This window comes from Triticum aestivum, chromosome 4B, assembly GCF_018294505.1.
Source record: "Triticum aestivum cultivar Chinese Spring chromosome 4B, IWGSC CS RefSeq v2.1, whole genome shotgun sequence".
Lineage (NCBI taxonomy): Eukaryota > Viridiplantae > Streptophyta > Magnoliopsida > Poales > Poaceae > Triticum > Triticum aestivum.
In genome coordinates this window covers 489,476,681-489,491,908 of record NC_057804.1, presented here as the reverse complement: position 1 = coordinate 489,491,908, position 15,228 = coordinate 489,476,681, and the positions used below count along the sequence as shown (strand labels likewise).

The 15,228-nt window shown below is 47.5% G+C and overlaps 2 long non-coding RNA genes across 3 annotated transcripts; one reads left to right on the top strand and one right to left on the bottom strand.

Moving 5' to 3' along the window:
• The first annotated feature begins 10,282 nt into the window (after positions 1-10,282).
• On the top strand, positions 10,283-13,473 carry LOC123092882 (uncharacterized). 2 transcript variants are annotated; one of them, XR_006444918.1, is made up of 4 exons: positions 10,283-10,882; positions 11,400-11,490; positions 11,781-11,835; positions 13,267-13,473. It is a non-coding gene; the product is annotated as an uncharacterized lncRNA (long non-coding RNA). The 2 variants fall into 2 exon arrangements; XR_006444917.1 differs by having other exon boundaries at positions 11,400-11,835.
• Positions 13,474-13,932: 459 nt separating this feature from the next.
• On the bottom strand, positions 13,933-14,995 carry LOC123092883 (uncharacterized). The gene is made up of 2 exons (XR_006444919.1): positions 14,038-14,995; positions 13,933-13,963 (listed from the first exon to the last, which is right to left on the bottom strand). It is a non-coding gene; the product is annotated as an uncharacterized lncRNA (long non-coding RNA).
• Positions 14,996-15,228: the final 233 nt, after the last annotated feature.

Sequence of the window (15,228 nt, the reverse complement as noted above, 5' to 3'; positions counted from 1 at the left end):
CATTGGGCCCGCCTTCTTCAAGATCTTAAAAAAGGGAAGGGCACGCTCGGCGGACTTGGAGATGAATCTGCTCATGGCGGCAACGCAGCCAGTGAGCCGACGCACGTCTTTGATCCGCCTAGGTGCCTCAATCTGCTTGATGGCATTGATCTTGTCTGGGTTTGCCTCAATCCCACGCTGCAACACAAAGAACCCGAGAAGCTTGCTAGATGGGACTCTGAAGACACACTTATCAGGGTTCATCTTGAGGTTGATCTTGCGTAGGTTTGCAAATGTCTCCTCCAAATCTTGTACAAGTGTCGCTTTGTCCTTGGTTTTGACCACTATGTCATCCATGTAAGCCTCCATATTTCTATGTAGCTGGGGCTCAAAACCAATTTGGACTGCTCTTGCAAAAGTCGAGCCAGCACTCTTCAACCCGAAAGGCATCCGTAAAAAGCAATATGTACCACATGGGGTGATTAATGTTGTTTTCTCTTCATCTTCTCTTATCATGAAGATCTGATGGTACCCTGACTAGGCGTCGAGGAATGATAGCAGGTCACACTCGGTCGTGGAGTCAACAATCTGGTCGATGCGTGGTAACGGGAAATGATCCTTTGGACAAGCTTTATATATATCTATGTAATCAATACACAGCCTCCACTTTCCGTTTGCCTTGCGCACCACTACTGGATTGGCCAACCACGTCGGGTGGAGCACCCCTCTTATCAGGCCTGCCGCCTCTAGCTTTCTGATCTCCTCCGTGATGAACTCCTTCCTCTCTAGAGCTTGCTTCCTGACCTTCTGCTTGACGGGTCATGCATGAGGACAGACAGCAAGATGGTGCTCAATCACTTACCTGGGAACGCTGGGGATGTCGGATGCTTGCCATGCAAACACATCAACATTTGCCTGCAAGAAAGTGACGAGCTCGCTTTCCTATTTGCTTTCGAGGGTGGAGCTTATGGTAAAAGCTCCTCCCGTGCCGTCGTCCCTGACGGACACCTTCTTGGTCTTTGGTGGTGCAGCTCTGGACTTCTTGCTCTTGCCGGTGGAGCTCTCTAGCACGTCCTCAACGGGAGCGCAACACCCCAAGAGGTGCGCTTGCCAGAGTGGGTGCGAGGAGTCTCGCCGGTCTTCTTTCCTCCCGGGGCTTCATCAGTAGGAGCAGGTGCCTTAGCGGCAGCTGCTGCAACCACTTCCCGGTAGAGTTGGTCAGCGCAAATCAACGCATCTTTCTTGTCAGAGGGGGCGGTGGTGATGTTCATCGGCCCGGGCATCTTCAGCGTGTTGTAGGCATAGTGAGAAGCCGCCATGAACTTGGCCAGCGTCGGGCGGCCGAGAATCCTGTTGTAAGGCAAGGGGATCTCGGCTACATCGAATACAATCCTCTCAGTCATGTAGTTCAACTCGCCTCCAAATGTCATGGGCAACATGACCTTTCCCTTTGGCTGTCTCCTCCCTGGGTTGACCCCTTGAAACATGCCCGTCTTCTCGAGGTCCCCATCAGGGATCTGCAGCCTCTTGACCACAACAGGCGAGATCAAGTTCAGACCGGCCCCATCATCAACCAGCATCTTCGTCACCTTGAGGTTGCGGATCGTTGGTGAAACCAACAACGGCAAGCACCCGACCACAGTAGTGCGGTCAGGATGGTCCTTGGTGTCAAATATGATAGGCGCGCTGGACCACTTCAGTCGCTTCCGTGCATCGAGTGACGGCTCCACCATTGTGATCTCACTCGCCCACTACTTGAGCTGGCGGTGGGATGTATGCAGCGAGGCGCCACCATCGACGCACATGGCCTTTATAGCTTTCTGGAACTTGTGGTCGCCGGACTCATCGTCCTCATCATGATCATCGTCTTCTTGCTTATTGTCGCAGCCCTGGGCGGGCCTCTCCTGCTGATTATCCTTGCCACGGCAGCCTCCTTGGCCGCCATGCTTCTTGCCGGATCCTTTGGCACCCTCTTGGCCCTTCTCCTTGTCCCGCCGCTCATACTCAGCCTTTTTCTTCTCAGCGGGCAGCTCAACTTGCCCGCAGTTCTGGAGGTCGCGGCCCTTGGTGCGGTGGATCTTGCAATACTGCTTGTCGGAGCCCCCTGGCTTGTCGGCAGCCGCCAAGGCCCGGTAAGCGGCACACCCGGCAACCTCCTTGCCGGGGTCGCTTGCCTTGGCCTTCTTGGCAGTGCCGGTGTCGTCGGACCCCTCGACGGCAAGCATGGTCTTGCCCTTGCGCTTCCTGTTACGGCGCCAGCCCTTCTTTGTCGGGGCGGTGTTGTCACCCATGGAGTCGGTTTCCGTGCTGGCATCTTCACCGGGGTACTTCCTCCCCTCTTCAGCTCGAGCGCACCGATCGGCTAGAACATAAAGTTCGGCCACATCCCTGACTTTGCTCATTGCCAACTCTTCACGCATCTTGCGGTTGTGCACATTCTGATGAAACGCGCTGATCATGGCGGCAGGATGAACGTCTGGGATGTTGTACTGCACTTGGCTGAACCTCTGAATGTACTTGCGCAAGTTTTCTCCTTCCTTCTGGGGGATGATATGCAAATCGCTCGCCTGGCCATGAGCTTGGTGGCCTCTAGTAAAGGCGCCAACAAACTCATGACACAGATCTGCCCAAGAAGAAATGGAGTCCACCGACAAGTGCATCAACCATGACATAAAATTAGGCTTGAGTGCCAATGGGAAGTAATTGGCAAGCACCTTATCCTCGCGAGCCCCAGCAGCTTGCATCGCGATGGTGTAGATGCTGAGGAACTCCGACGGGTGAGTCTTGCCATTGTATTTCTCGCCAACGTTGGGCTTGAACGTGCTGTGGGAGGGCCACTGGAACTGCCGCAGCTCACGGGTGAAGGCCGGCAGCCCACCTTGTAGGGTAGGCCATCGTAGTCTCCTGGTGCTGGCCGGTCCATTGTGGGCCCTGCCCGCCTGTCGACTGGTGGTGCGCATCGCGTCGGCGCTTGATGGTGGTTCGAACGTCTTCATGAGCTCGCTCCCGAAGAACTTGATGTTGATCGCGGTGGGTTCGCGGGTCGGACGACACTATGGAGATATCATCACAAGCATCATCGCGACGGATCGACATCCGTGGTGGCTGGTGTGGAGGAGGGGAGTGCATCGTGGTTGCATCACCTCTGGCCCGTCCACCGCTGGCATGCGGTGGCTCGACAGAGCGACGGCCTACGGGCCCCGCCGGTCGCAACTCATCCTTGTTAGCGATGCCGACGAGGCTTCAGACGGTGGCTCTCCATTCGTCGAGCTTCTCCACGGCAGGAGGAAAGTCGAGGAGCAGCTGCGCGCGTGCTAGGGCTTCTGCTGGTGTGGGCAGCGACAAAAGCTGCGTGGACCGTGATGCGCTTCGACTTCTAACTATGTTAGAAGGAGCTCCATCATGGCCCTGCGGCCGTCTGCCATTTTCACCAACACCTTAGTGCACATGCTGGCCCTCCTCGTCATGTGAAGGGCGCACGTGACTCTTCCCAGGGCGGCGCCCAGGGTCACCAGCGAGGCGGCGCTGCTCATCGCGCACGACTGAGAAGAGCACACCATGGGCGCTGGTGTTGGTGTATTGGAGGTTGTCGCGCCACCTTCTGGCGGCACGACGACGCCCCTGGAGGGCCCTGCGCCGCCTGCGGGGGGTGGGGCAACTCCATCTCTGGATTTTGCAGCGTGTGGCTTGTCGCCTGGCGCACGAACAATGCTGCTCACCAGGCCCGGACAGCTAGGATGGTGTGGATGTTCACGGGCCGCGCCACGGATTCTCTCCGTGACCGGCCCGCTGCTGGTCTGCACCGGTATAGGCAGTCCGGTCCCGGATGAACCGATCATCATGGTCTTCTTCTTCTTGGGAGCCATGGCAATAAAGAGTTGCTCGACTAGCTGCTGAACCAGATGCTCACTACTGCGCCCCCTACCTGGCGCGCCAAAGATGTCGGTGGGAAACAAAACCTATGGGATCACAAGAATCCCTACTACAGTTGCGGGGCGCGGGGTGGTGAGAAGAGCAGGATCAGCAGTCAGTACAAGCACGTGGGTCATTTACCCAGGTTCGGGCCGCAGAGATGCGTAATACCCTAGTCCTGCTTTGATGTGTATATTTGCGTTCTTGAGGTTCTTGAACTAGCTACAGTGGGTGTAACTTGTCCAAAAGTCTGAATCCTCCTCCTGGATGCCTCGGGCCTCCTTTTATAGGCAAGGGGATAGCCACAGTGGTACACAGGAGGTGGCATCGGGGCACTGTGCTTAAGCCTATCGCTTGTCATTACGGAACAAGACGCATTTAATGCGCCTCTGACGTGTCCCCTCCACTTTTACCACCGCCTCGCCCTGCCTTGACACACACCTGGGCCAGCGAGGTGTACAACACCATGTAGGCTGGCAGGTTGCTGAGGTGGCATGGTGGTAGGGCCTTCACGAAGATTTGTATGCCACCACGTAGGCATGTGCTGAGTTGGCCGAGAAGCCTCACATCGACACACAGGCGCCTGCCTAGCTGGTGGGCTGGCAGCTGCATGGGAGTGGTGATAGAAGTTTGGCGGGTGCGGGCCTGGCTGTGGCCTCACGGACATCCTCGGCAAGGGCCTTGCCGGGGCCCCCGGCAAGGGGCTTGCCGTGGCGTTGCGGTTGTCCCCGGCAAGGATCTTGTCGGGGGTCTCATGGGTTTCCTCGGCAAGGATCATGCCGAGGCTCGTCGTCTTCTACTCTTCTAATTTGAAGTGTTCTTGTCTTTAGAAAGATCTGCATGCCATCACGGAGGCGCCTCCCGAGCCTTGGTCCCAACGTGGTTGGTGGTGCTGGAGGAACTGGGGCTCAAGGGAGGTGCGCTTTGCTGGTGTCGGGTAAGCTTCCCCGGCAAGGGTCTTGCCGGGGGGAACCACTTCGCCTTCTTGCTCTTCATGCCCCGGTCATGGAGTTGCTTTTGGCTGTCACGTGGCTTTGATTTCCCATCTTCGCCTCGCTTAAGTGTGGTCATGGGCGCGGATCTGACTGCCCGCGCACAAATAAGGGGTACAAATGAGCGCCCCTACTTTAGTACACCGACATGAAGCACATGAAGCATTCTATAAAGCCATACTCAAAAGATATAAGTGAAGTGTAAAGAGCATTCTATAAATCAACAAAGGACTATCCCATACCAGCATGGTGCATCACTAAAGAAAAATAAAAAGTACACGATGCTCCAAGAATTTACACATATCATGTGAACAAAACAAAAACCGAAACATATCGATACTTATTCAAGAAAGATGGGATGCCTTCCGGGGCATCCCCAAGCTTAGACGCTTGAGTCTCCATGAATATTTACTTGGGGTGCCTTGGGCACTCTCAAGATTGAACTCTTGCCTCTCCTCCTTCTCCTCATATCGAGACCTCCTCGATCTTTGAACACTTCATCCACACAAAACTTAACAAAACCTTCGTGAGATCCATTAGTATAATAAAGCAAATCACTACTCTAAGTACTGTTGCAAACCCATTCATATTTAATTATTGCATTATACCTACTGTATTCTAACTTCACCATGGCTTATACCTCCCGATACAATCCATAGATTCATCAAAACAAGCAAACATCGCAACAAAAATAGAATCTGTCAAAAATAGAATAGTCTATAGTAATCTGAACATTGACCATACTTCTATAACTCAAAAAATTCTGAAAAATTAGGACAAAGTAATTTTTTTGCATATAAGTACTCTGTAAAAAATTCAGAATTTTTCTTGTTCCAGTAAAAAATGTAAATTCACGCACTACATCAAAAGTTTCTGTTTTTGCACCGCACATACCAACAAGCAATTTAAACATCCTAAAGGCAAATCTTGACACATTATTTTTATAATACAATGGATTTTACAAGGGGATAATTATTTTGTTGAAAAATTTCTGTGATTCAAGATTTGCAAAGTTTCCATGGGCATGAACAAAGTTCAAGGAGCTCCCCCACTTCAACGGTGCTCGTCTTTCTTACTTTCACTTCTCCTTTTGTAAAGTTTTAGGTTCCCCTCTATATTTTTTTTGTTTGTAAACTTTATAAAAGCACACAACATAATAAAATGACTCTCTAAAACTTTTGGGTTGTCTTCCTGGTAGCGCTTTCTTTAAAGCCATTAGGCTAGGCATAACATGCTCAAGTAATTGATCCACCCGGATCCCAAGGTATAGCAAAGCCAGTTTTAATTAACAATGATTTGTAATTTAGTAGTGAGCACAAAGTAATATATATCATGCAATGACGAAGTCTAACTCTCTTCCTATGCATCGGCATGTCATAAAAGAATAATTCATGCACATCAAGTAAAGGGCAATGCATAGTATAAACAGTTTCTTGCAATTTTGTTCTGTTGGAAACATAGAGAGGTTGAGATCTAGTTCCTCTCTCATAATAATTGCAAGTAGGAGTAGCAAGCACATGAATATTATATTCATCAAAATCATCATGTGGAATGGTAAAACACAACCCACCAATATAATCCTTAATAAGAGCAAATTTCTCCGATGTAGTGTAGTTGGAAGAATTCAGAAAGATAATAGGACTATCATGTGTGGGTGCAATAGCAACAATTTCATTCTTAACATAAGGAACTATAGCAAGTTAATCTCCATAAGCACAATTCAAATTAGCATGATGGACACAAGCATAGCAAGCATCAATTTCATCAAAAAGGATATTTCAAATGAATCCAAGGGATCATAGCAATCATCATAGCATTCATCCTTCGGTAAGCATGAAGGGAAATTAAACAATGCATGGGATAAAGAGTTACTCTCATTAGAAGGTGGTAATTTGTGATCAATCCGCTCTTCCTCCTTTTATTCTTCGCTCTCCTCCTCATCTTTTTCATCTAATGAGCTCACAATTTCAGCAATTTCTTCTTCCATGGTTTCCTACAAAATACTAGTGTCTTCTTGGACAGTGGAGACTTCCTCAATAAATGCATCAATATCGACATTGTATTTATAATTCTCATAGCAATATTTAAGTATAGCAAAATTTTCAGGTTTATAAACAACATCATCAAAATCTTCATACTTTTCAAACAAAGATTCAATTTCATAAGCACCCTTAAAACCAACAAATTCTTCTGTTCGTTCCACATCATAGTAATCATATATACCATCAGCATAAGAACCCAAGGTTGCATTATAATTAAATTCACAGAAGGTGTGGAGCCTTCATCCTAGAGCAGCAAGTATAATCATATCTCAAGCATAATTCCCAAGCATACCATTGCAAACAATCAATTTTTGATCCCATAATAGTTTCCCTTTCTGAGTGAAGTGATAATCCCTAAAGTATTCACGCTGATCTAACGTGTCTCCCATTATCAAGTTGAATGGGGCTTTCTCAGGATTATCAAAGTAATGTTTAATATTTTCCACATAAAGAGCATTGAGGGTTTTAGGAGGTTCCCCATCTCCATGAGTAGCAAGTACAACTATTTTTTTGTATTTCATGTTCCATATCGATGACAAAAGATAGAGAACAACTTAGAACATAAAATAAAAACTAATTAGTGATAAAGCAAACAAGCACAAACGAGAATATTCACCCCACGCTATTCCTCCCTGGCAACAGCGCCGAAAAAAGGTGTTGGTAACCCACAAGTATAGGGGACCAATTGTAGCCTTTTTGATAAATGATAGTGTAGAACCCAATAAGGAGCTAAAGGTAGGAATTATATTCCCTTCAAGTTTTATCGACCACCGATATAACTCTACACACACTTAATGTTGGCTTTACCAAGAACAAGTATGAAACTATTTTGTAGGTGTGATGCTAGAACTACTTTGCAATAATAAAACTAGGAGTACTTTGTGAGATAATAATAGTTAGTTGTTTAGTAGAAAGATTTTCATAACACAGGTGAAGGATTTGTCCATAAGCAATAGATAAATAGACCTATAATCATCATTGCAAATTCATATGAGGGAGAGGCATGAGCTAACATACTTTCCGTAGTTGGATCATATGCACTTATGATTGGCAACTACCAAAGATCATTAAAGTAAAACTATAAGGGCATTTCCCTATCTTATGTTTTGGATGATGATGACAACCATTTGTTGGTCTAATCCTGTGCTAATTATTTCAGGTTCTCAATGATTAGGCGTTCATCGGTTAGTGGTCTTTCTCGAAGGAATCTTTTGTAGAAGGGATCCTCTACGCTTTTATCTCTTTGGTCGTAGGGATCCCGTTCACTCTAAAGGGTATCATCTGTGGATAGAATAGGGGAGTCCATTCTCGTTCTCTTCCTTTCCTCCTTTTCTAGTCGAGAGAGTGCCTCCCTCCTCATCTAATCCTTGTTGTGTGTTCCCAGCGGTTGTACCGCTCGTCCGAGCGGTTGTACCGCTGGATCTTGATGCTACTCTGCTGATGTCGAGCGGTGGTACCGCTGCCTCCGGGCGATGGTACCGCCATCTGACTCTGCATAGTCCAGCAGCGGTTGTTCCGGCCATGTACCGCCCATGTACCGGTCAGGGTTCTGTCCTGATGCGGTGGCTGGGCGGTGGTTGCCCGGTTGTACCGCCTGGTAGGGTTCTGCAGTTGCATCGTGAGTCCCGGTTGTACCGGGACAAGGAGCGGTTGTACCGCTGCAGTACTGAAAACACAGTAACGGTTCGATTTTAGTGGGTTGCTATATAAGGTGGTTCCTCCACCTACCGCGCCCCATCTCTTACCTCTCTCACTCCACCATTGATGCTCTCAAGCTCTCTTGCCCGATCTCTCTCTCTAGCCACTCAAACTTGTTGATGTGCTAGGGTTTGAAGGAGGAGACCTAGATCTACACTTCCACCAAAGGATATTTACTTCCCCCATACTTTCTTGTGTGGATTTCGTTACTCTTGGAGCTTGAGCACCCTAGACGATTGAGGTCACCTCGAGGCCATATTCCATTGCGGTGAAGCTTTGTGGTTTCGTTGGGAGCCTCCGATTGTTGTGGAGATTGCCCCAACCTTGTTTGTAAAGGTCCGGTTGCCGCCTTCAAAGGCTCCAATAGTGGAATCACGGCATCTCGCATTGTGTGAGGGCGTGAGGAGATTACGGTGGCCCTAGTGGCTTCTTGGGGAGCATTGTGCCTCCACACCGCTCCAACGGAGACGTACTTCCCCTTAAAAGGAAGGAACTTCGGTAACACATCCTCGTCTCCACCGGCTCCACTCTTGGTTATCTTATCCCTTTACTTTTGCAAGCCTACTTGTTGTTACATCCTTGCTTGCTCGTGAGCTAGTTGTATTTTGCATCATATAGGTTGCTCACCTAGTTGCACATCTAGACAACCTATTTTGTTGCAAAGTTTAATTTGGTAAAGAAACGCTTAAAAATTGTTAGTTGCCTATTCACCCCCCCTCTAGTCAACCATATCGATCCTTTCAAAAACCCAACCATAGCATTAAATATCAAGCCCTCTTTACTCCCATACGCAACAACCCCCTTACTCGGGTATAAACTTCTGTCACTCTCGCCACCCACTATCAGTGAATCATGAACGTATTGCAACGCCCTACAGCAGGGATCCCTCATGCATGCACGACACGTTGGGCACCATAGGACATCACCAAAATAAAACATACAACTAAAACCAATCATGATCAACAATCAACTCATAGGATAAAACGAATGTACTCAAACATCATTGGATGGGCATACGTCATTGGATAATAATATATAGCATTAAGCACCATGTTTAAGTAGAGATTACAGCGGGGAGAAGAGGTGTTACACCGCTGCATATAGGGTGAGAGAGTTTGTGATGAAGGCGACGAAGTTGTTGGTGTAGATTGCCGTCACGGTGATTGCCCCGGCGGTGTTCCAGCACCACCGGGAGATACACTACACCACATCCCACTATAGCTCACATGCTGTCTGTTGGTAATTGTTTATGTAAGCCATCATACAGTGTGTCGGTAAAAGTATTGCCAAATCGTCTGTTGATAAACCTTTGTATATAAACGCATCGTGTGTCTGTAAAAGTATAGCCACATTGTATGTCAGCAAACATATAAAGGGAGGCAGAGTATGTGACGGCAATCACGCAAACTATCGACACCATGTATGTTGGCAAATATTTGCGGCCCAACTGGAAATGAAGGCGCCGAGTTAAAAGTTAAATGAAAATTGAAGCGGGCCTGTTTCGGACGAAGTTTTTGGCGGGTGCTCTAAACTTAGATCGGCGCCGAGATTGCTCGAAAAAAAATATTTTTGCTCAAAAAAAAAAAAGATTTGGCGCCGAGAGTGTGTCTGAAAATTGAGGTGGCTAAATATCTCCATCGTCGAACCAGTGCCCCTAAACCTAGATCTCCGGAGCCCTCCCAAATCCTCTTCTCCTCAGGCACACAACGCCTCGGCCGATGTTCCTCTCCTCGACCGCCGCAGATGTTCCTCTCCTCCGCCGCCACCTACGTTCATCTCCGCGACCGCCTCCCTCCAGCCACTGCCACCCTGCGTTGCATCGCTGGCCCTTGAATCCCGCCGCACACTTCATCTCGCTGCTCCACTGGTGCCTTGCGTCTGCCCGCCGCTCCCCATCCACCTGAAGGCGGCCACAACTGACGAGCCCTCAACTTGCAATGCCGCCGCTGCTCCCCATCCACCTGAAGGCGGCCACCGCTCACGAGCCCTCTTCTCTGAAGGCCACCGCTGCTCCCCATGGACCTGAAACCCGCGAGCGCTCACGACCCTCCCCTCTTAAGCCCGATGCCGCTCACATCTGTGCTTCTCCCCCGACCAACTAGATCCCGACCTCCCCACTAGCGAGCTCCGTCGCCCCTCTGCTATATTGCTGCTCCTACCTGCTCCAGCCCGCCCCCTCGACCAGCAAGCTCCACCACCGGCCGCTGCTCCTCTATCGTTCTGCTACGTACTCGGTACTCCGGCCTGCTCCACCGATTAGTGAGTTCCGCCACTGAACGTAGCTCTTGTGTCGTGTTGCTGCTCTAGGCAAAGGTTTTCTCTAAATTTTTGTACATCTAGATCCCCTCCTATGATGCTAGCTGAAGCGGCTTGTTGAATTATTTTGGAATCTTTTATGTGCTTTTTCTATTGAGTGCCTTTGTTTTCAACTAGGAGATGTGGCTATGTTTAATTCTAAAATCTAAATGCAATCTGATATTGTTCCATCGAGATTGATTTTCAGAAGGTGTATATCTAATGTTTCTTACTGCAGCTTTAAGCTTCACTATCATCTAACTTTGTATAGTTAATTTTTGTTCTCTGTCTTTGAACCTATAAAAATTGGGTGATCTGTACACTTGCCATTTCCTTACATGTGTTTCCTGTACATGTCTAAACTTTTAATCAGTTCTAAACTCGGGCAATCGTAGGATGACTAGACACGTAGTACATATGATTTGAGATGTATATGTATTCAATTTCACCCTTTGCTAAAAAACATGCTATACAATGTCAGATTTTGTGAAGCCACAGTGAGCTAGGGGTTGCACTGCAGGAGCATAGCCTGTACAAGTACTGAACATTGAAGATTGCATTGCAGCTCATCAGTATGCCTTCCTTGCAATCTTTGAAGCATATTAAATTCTGAAATGTTATTTTTTTCTATACAAGTTTGTTTGTGCCAATTACTTGTTAATTGATGTGTTGAGGGGTTCTCATATACTTCCTCAGCAACATGGGAAGCTGAAGATGTTAGTGGATTGTGTTGGGCATTGTAGCTTCTATAGCTTGGCCACACTTAAGTGTACAGGCTAGACTCTGATTATTTCCTTGCATGTTTGGGTACTGATACACACATGATTCATTGCCTCAGTATTGTTCATCCTCTTTATTTCAGATTGTGAATGAAGAAAGGGCAACAAAGATATCTAAGGTTCAGCGTGGTCAGCAAAGTATTCTTCCTTTGCTCCCTTCTTTAGTCTAAAATCATTACCTCTGGTGCATGGTTTACCTTTTCTTTTACTGAATGGGTTAATGGAGTTCACTGAAAACTTGACCTTATAGTCAGATGTGACATAGTCACTGTTTCCTGAAGTAGCAACAAGTGACCTTTTTCTTTGAGTTCCAATCTTGTGGCCCCTGACATTAACAAATAAATTTAACATGTTATTTCTATACATGATATGCATTATTGCTAAAGGTGTATATTTAGTCCATTGGAGGAAGAATTTCAATTATATCATTAACAAGAGACCACACTATCCTTTGCCAGTTTCTTTTGTTGTATTGGGTTATCCAAAAGGACTCATGCAGATGGGATTGTAATAGTGTGGTCTTGACTATTTTGTTGCATGTTAACCATTTCTCCTGTTTGAATTGTTAATCACTGATCTCTAGGCATTGAATACCAGTGACCTGAAATCTTATGAAGCTACAACTTGAGTAATTTAGATAAGGCCTACTATTTAGCACACACATATCTAGATATTGTAGCAAGGGACTGGTTGGGGTTATCCCCAGCCATGTGGTTCAGGGATACCATTTGTTTCTTGTTTTGTTGAGATCAAAGATAGAGAGGATACCCTAGTGTTTTTGTTTGGTTAAAGGATAACAACTGGATGGGTTATTGTGATGATTTCTTATGACATGATGAGATTACCTTTTTGGACACAACCATTAGTTCTGCAAACCAACTAATTCTCACATTCATACATGAGCTCTCAAGCACAAGATAGGTCAATTAGATACATGTATAAGCATCAAGAAAATAAAATTACACACACACACAAACACAAAGACATGCAAGTGTACATCTGTCATATCAGCCATACATGCACATGTTTAGCTAAGAAATATATGTGCGTTCATTTTGTAAAGCGGTCTATCCATAAGTGTGCATTTACATGCACCGTGGTCGTCAAGCTCCTATCCTCTCTTGTGGCTAGAAAGATGTATATCTATATGTTATGAAACCCTGATAAAAAAATATGTAGGCTTGTGAAGTTGTGCTCCTTTCAGTGTTCAGTATATAAGAAACTACAACCTGAACATGACTGCCTGTGTGTGTGTGTGTGGCCGTGCGGCTGTGTGGCTGTGTGTTATGCATAATTCTTACTCATTCCTAGCTGCTCGCGTCCGCTCGTGTGCCTTCTATGGACGTTTGTTGACTGTTGCATATTTCTTGGCTATTGTAACTAAGGTTGTAAGAAACTAAATAGCATATACTCTATCCTTCCTGCATTCTGCATGCTTCTTCTATTGTGAACTTCAAATCATGGACATCAATGGCTTATTACTACCATTTTCATGGTTTCATGTTGTCAATTGTTTTTCTTAGATTTGTGAAAATGTTGCTAAAATCGACTCTTACATGTCTTTTTCAGATGATAACTGAAGAATGTTGACTCTGCTGTTGGTACTTGGACACTAAATAGTTGTTTGCTTTTGGGAACGTGGTGGTACTTGGCAATATGCAAAATGTATTATCTTATTTTTTTAATTCTATATGGTGTCAATCAGAGTTGGATTTGTGAGGTAGTTCATAAATATATGAACTTTATCAGATTTATAAATGATGGTCGAATTTGGTATGAGCTGTGTGCTGTGGTGAGATATAGATTTAATCATTTTAGTAGCTGAGAATTTGGCATCTGTTGTGCTGAGAGATGGACTTGTTTGTTGGCAAGCAAACGACTTATGAATGTGTTAGGATTTAATTAATCCTGTTAATCCATACTTTTCCTAAAGGAGACGGTTGCCTCGTGTCCCTTCCGAGACACCCCTTCGGGGGTTATATATATGTGTAACCCATCATCAATGAGGACAAGGATTTATTTTACTTCTGTGTCTCCCGTCTTTCTCGTCTATTCTAACACGTTATCAGCACGCTCTGCCGAGAGAGCAACAGCGGCTACGCGCGATGGAGTCGTTCTCGGATGACAGCCCTCGCGGATTGGGGTGGTGGATGCGGACGATCCAGATCTCCGTTCGGCGTGCAGCCCGCCGCCACCCGATCCATGCCACCACCATGGTGCTAAACGTGGCGATCCGATCGGCAACTTCCCGTCAATGGCAAGAAGGCTTACAAAGAGGAATCAATCAAGTACACTTTTTGATCTTGTCTTCTAATAATCAATCAATGATCTGATTGTTACCTGTACGCCTACGCACACAAGCAAATTGCTCTCATCTGAGTGCGTAAAGGAGGAGAAAAGAAAGTACCATCGAGCCGCTCGCTGCTCGCATGACGGCACAAGGCAGCGGAGACGCTGGTTGCGGCCGATGGTGCCAACGGTGATCTACCGCACGGCTGCATCACCGGTGGCAGAGGCCCAGCGCTCCAGCCCGCAGCGGCCGGAGGCGCCGTTCACAACCTACATGGAGACGCCCCTCAAGGAGCATGGCGGCGCCCGTGGCCGCTGCTCTGCAGCGAGGCACCAGCCGGTGTATGGCAAGACGTGCCACGGCCCACGGGCGAGCGGCTGCGATGGAAACAACCGCACGCGCTTAGCGCGCGGTGCCCGCATCCTCGACCTCCCGGTGGCGGCGCTGGCAACCATGGCATGCATCCTCGCGATGCGGCGGCGTAGCGACCTCAGCGCGAGACGCACAACAACGCCCCCCAGCGGCTCTTGACGCTGGACGGCGGACGAAGGCATCCATGGCAAGTGGCATCGATTGGCTTCAGTCCCCGCAGAACCAAGTTGCCGGCTCCAGCGGTTTCGTCCCTGCCGCGCCGCCTCGACTGGCCGCCGCCCGGCAGCGCCGCGCCGCGCCCCGCGACCGCCCCGTGCGCCGCGCTCCGCCCGCGCCCGGCCGTGGCTGGCCACGCCAGGCCGTGGCCGCTGAGGCGACGGTTACAGGGATGGCCACACAGGAGAAAGAAAGGGCATCTTATCCTTTCAGCCATTTCTCGATTTAGTCCTCGGACTTTATCTTAATGTTAACTGGGTCCAAGTAAATTCTGATTCGATCCCGAGGCTTACGAATCTTTGCAGTTTAGCTCTACGCTTTACTGTATTTTACAATCGAGCCATCTGGCTCCTTGGACTTTGCATTTTCAGCCCTTTTTCTGTTGAGTTTTAACATTTCAGAAAATATGTGGTTATTATATATGGCATGTTCAATGCGTTTGCTTTTTAGCAATCCCTATAACATGTCTTATTAGTCCAACAACATTGTTTTGCGATTGAGATTAAATTTTTCTCGCATAACAATATTGATTTGCGATTGAGAAAAAATATTTTTTTCCTCTCAGAAAACAATCTCATTGCGATTGAGATTAATTTTCTCTCGCAAAATATTAATTCACCCTGCTGAATTATCTTGCAACTTGATACAAGATC